The sequence below is a fragment of the Gossypium arboreum genome, chromosome 10 (genome assembly GCF_025698485.1).
Source record: "Gossypium arboreum isolate Shixiya-1 chromosome 10, ASM2569848v2, whole genome shotgun sequence".
In the NCBI taxonomy this organism is placed as follows: Eukaryota; Viridiplantae; Streptophyta; class Magnoliopsida; order Malvales; family Malvaceae; genus Gossypium; species Gossypium arboreum.
The window spans coordinates 118,778,523-118,783,138 of NC_069079.1; the positions used below are offsets into that span (position 1 = coordinate 118,778,523).

Sequence of the window (4,616 nt, forward strand, 5' to 3'; positions counted from 1 at the left end):
TGAGATCTGCTTAAACACATATCTCACCCCAAAAGGGAGTCAGTTACAGCGTTGCTCCTATCGTTGATATCTGGGGACCTATTGTAGGTACAAAGGCATATTTCCAAAGAATAAATGATTCTAAGGATGATTATTTGTATGTCATGATTACGAATGAAATGAAAGAATAAAAGAATATTTGCTCAGAATGAGATACAAAAGTGCATTTTTTATTGAAAATAAAGTTGTTTGAACATGAGCCTATTTCACAAAAGATTCTTGTTGCTTCTAGGCTTAAAATAACAAGTGTGTTTTGAATATTACTTCAGATTAGCTCTAAAAATGAGGGGATCTCTTCCATAGTCCCATTGTTCAAAACACTCCCAAGTATGCAAAAGTTTGGAGACTTTTATTCCTCAGCTCCCTCTTCGGATATATCATTCAGATTCCCCGATATGATTCTGATACAATTCCTTATATGACATCGGGATAGGCGTAAACTTTGGCCTCAAGTTGAATTCCTACCTTGAAGAGCCTTGATAACTAGTGATTACAGCCCTTGACTGGTCTATGTTGACCAATTTGGATGGCATGCTCATGATATTCACTTCATTCTCTTTATTTATCTGAGTTTTAATGCTTTCTGCCACATGTATCCTCCAACTTCTTACCGTATTTTCAATCATCTCACCAGGCATTATTATATCTGAAAAACTCAGAGCAGTGCTTCCCAACATATAATCAATGAACGGGGCTTTCAGGGTATAGATGAAAAGTATTGAGGTCTCCTTTTCCAAGAGAGACGGTTGGACTTGTGTTGCTATCTCTCTCCATCTTTGGGCGTACTGCCTGAAACTCTCATTCGGTTTCTTTTTCATGCTCTGTAAAGTGATCCTATCAGGAGTCAGATCCGTCACATGACTATACTGTTTCATGAAAGCTTGTGCTAGATCTTTCTATGTATTGATCTGGGTACCGCTCAATTGGTTGTACCATTTAGATGCTGCCCCAACCAAACTTTCTTGGAAACAGTGAATCAATAATTGGTCATTATTGACATAACCTGCCATTCGTCTGCAGAACATGGTGATGTGAGCTTTGGGACAGCTTGTAGCACCCCAAACCCGGCCCAGAAGTTATGGCCGGATCCGGCATGCCACATCAAAACGTAAAAAAAATTTCCATTCTAAGTCCAGAAAATCGTACTTGATGTTCAAAAGATTAATTCATTAAGGGTTAAAGTGAAAGGAAGCTGTGCACCAGGTAGGAAACTGGAAAAGAGGTGGTGAGTCCATCGGACTGCTTAAGTACCAAGCTCCCTTCGGATCCAATCCTAGACATGCATACTGCCATTGCCACACCTTAACGTCATGGATATTTCTAGGAAACCGATTTGATTAAGTCATTTTTAGGAAAAGTGATTAATTTTGGAAAATACTTTCATTGCGGAAGCTTTGCTTGTTGTCGTGTTATTTTGAAATCAACTGTTGTTTTTGAAAACGCGCCCTAAAGCTATCCAATTTCAACAGTTAAAATAAATATTACCTATCTTAATAAAACATATAAAAAAACCATCAAAAATAAATAAGCGGCCTTATTACAAAGCCCAAAACCTCAAACATAATTAAAAGGATGTCCAGTTCACCAGAAGAAAATCAAACTTTCAGAATGGGTGGACAGCTCCAAGCCCACTATGGTTGGGGATTTCCTGCGTGGATGAAAATAAAAAGGGTGAGTTTGGGGAAACTCAGTGTGTAAGGAAAACCCATTCAAAGCCCAAGTCAGCTCAAGCCTATTGGGCCTAAGCCCATTCAGTATGAGTGGTCTTGGGCGAGCCCTTTTCAGATTACAATAAAGCGGGCCTTAGCCCTTATTCAGATAATGATATGGCCCATAGGCCCATTTCAAAATACATGCAACATTAGTAAATACATGCAACATCAGTAAGCATATGCAAGCCCATTTGGGTAACAGTGGTCTTGGGCGAGCCCTTTTCAAATTACAATAAAGCGGGCCTTAGCCCTTATTCAGATAATGATGGCCCATAGGCCCATTTCAAAATACATGCAACATCGAGAAACATATGCAAGCCCATTTGGGAGACTACTCAACCCACCAACCACTACACTCCACCCGTACCAGCCATACACTCCATGTGGGAATAGCTCAACCCACCTGGCCAACACTCCACATTCTTGACCTTGCTGCTCGATTAACGATAAATTGAGGCAAAGCCTCCAATCGTGGACAAGCCACTTTCGATACTTCCTCCGTCAATATCCCAATCCCATGCATCGATAATAACAACATGGCATGCAGTAAATAACAACGATCAAACATGCATTTAGGTCAATTTAACCCTAGGGGTATTTGGTAATTTTGCACCTAGGGGTATAACGGTAATTTTCCATACATAGGGTATTATAGTAATTTAGCTGCTTTTAGGGTTTTTCATGCATATTCCTACTTTTCACGTACTAACGAATCACGTCCGAGGGTTCTTACCGAATTGGACCTGTTGGCCCATCATTCCAATTTTGGCTCATTAAGCCCAAAAATATCGAGGGCACGTAAATCATGCACTTTGCGGTCCAAATTTTGCAGCTTACCAAAAACATTAATCGATTTACCTCACGAGCATTCGACACTCATAAATCTAGAAAATACCGATTTTCGGCATTTGACTTTTCGCTTTTGCCGATCCGACTAAGAAAGAGGGTGTTAGTTACACACATTTGCGACGATATCTTGATTTGAGATCCACACACACGAACTGCCTACAATTGGATTACTAACACGTTAATCTAACTATTCAAACATGAACTACATATTAACCTCATACCATATTCGGCCAACCACACCTACAGATCATAGTAAGCTTATAAGAAATCAATAAGCAACTCATTAACAAATTTTTGTCAATGTTTACCACATAATCATAATTTCACTGCAAGCTGTCTTCCTGAGCAACAGTCACTAAATTATTTATAACTAGAGCTACGAAACTCCAAATCAAGTGCCGTTAATTTTCCTGAAAATAGACTCATATATCTTTTATCCATAAAATTTTAAGAATTTTGGTTTAGCCAATCAATACCAGATTTTTCTCAAAGTTTCCCATGTTTCACTGTTTGACTAATCTGACCACTCTTCATTACGAATCAAATTTCTCATTGTACAGAATTCAAAATATGTTCTTGTTTATTTCATTAGAAACTAGACTCAATAGGCTTTAATCACATAATTTATTCAGCTTCTAATTCATCTCCCACAATTTATGGTGATTTTCCAAAGTCACGTTACTGCTGCTGTCCCAAGCAGATTTATTACCAAATCACTCTTTCATACACCTATCTTGCATGCATGTTATTTAAACATGTATATCACCAATCAATCATCACATATCTATGATTTTTACTTAAGCATAATCTCCATTTCATCATTTCAAAGCACAACATGTTAGCCGATTTTTCCCTTTAGCATCTAAGGCACATGCATGCTCATTTGTTTGGCTCAACTTCACATATCTTCCATTTTTCATCAAAAGAACATGAAACAATAACCATTTCCTTCATTTTAATTCATGACCAAATGCTCACAACACAACCGAAAATCAAAATATACTTCAAGAGTTAAGGTAGAATCAAGAAGAACTCATGAACCTCAAAATAGAAGCAAGGTACCAAGAACTTACCTTCAATTTTTCTCCTCCTAATGACCGAATACTCAAGAGCTTTCTCCTCTCCTTTCTCTTCTCTAATTTTCAGCTATGATGAACAAAGATGGACAAAACTTTGTTCTTTTCACCCCTTTTTCTTTTAATAAAACTTCATATTTCATCCATTTAATTCTTTAATACAAAAGACATGATATTCTTATCATGAAACATTTACCTAACCCATTATCATGAAACATTTACCTAACCCATTATCATGGAACATTTACCTAACCTATTATCATGAAACATTTACCTAACCTATTATCATGAAACATTTACCTAACCTATTATCAATTTGTATCAATTTGTACCATAAATTATGGATATCAAGTGTACATTTTGTCTACAACAACATGATGACCAGCCACTACATGTAAAATGGGAGGTTTGTCATGCAAATCCTCCTATTTTGCACTCCTATTTATTTGGCCACTTCAATTTAGCCTATAGCATTTTCAAACATTTTCACATAGGTCCTATTTCAGAATTTCACCCCCTTTTTCTTATGGAACAAAAATTAATTAAAATTGTCGGGTTTTATCTTAAGTTTGGGCTTTCTAAAGGCCCACTAACATAATTAAACCTATGCCAACATTCACAGAATTCCCGAAAATTGGGGCGTTACACAGCTAGTCTCGTCGTACCTTACAAACTCTGGAGTTTTGAATTTAGGGGGAAGCACTAAATCTGGAACTAAGCTCAAATCCTTAGCATCAATTCCACAGTAATAGTCAACACTTTCCATTGTTTTAAAGTTTTCCTCTAACCACTTGCATCGGTATTCTAATTGTTTTGAGAGCTCCACCCTTGTCTTTTCTGTTTCTTCATCGAGATCGGAGATAATGGGATTAATTAAATTATTCTTCGGATTAGCGCCTGAACCGTTTTTGTAATTCAGAGGCGCTGAATCATCGGCCTG

At 37.4% G+C, this 4,616-nt stretch overlaps 1 long non-coding RNA gene across 2 annotated transcripts; it reads right to left on the minus strand.

The window, feature by feature from the left end:
* Nucleotides 1–224: 224 nt before the first annotated feature.
* LOC128281435 (uncharacterized) lies at nucleotides 225–3,832 on the minus strand. 2 transcript variants are annotated; one of them, XR_008271644.1, is made up of 4 exons: nucleotides 3,674–3,832; nucleotides 2,711–2,756; nucleotides 1,625–1,687; nucleotides 225–1,053 (listed from the first exon to the last, which is right to left on the minus strand). It is a non-coding gene; the product is annotated as an uncharacterized LOC128281435 (long non-coding RNA). The 2 variants fall into 2 exon arrangements; XR_008271643.1 differs by having other exon boundaries at nucleotides 225–1,687.
* Between the last annotated feature and the right edge of the window lie 784 nt (nucleotides 3,833–4,616).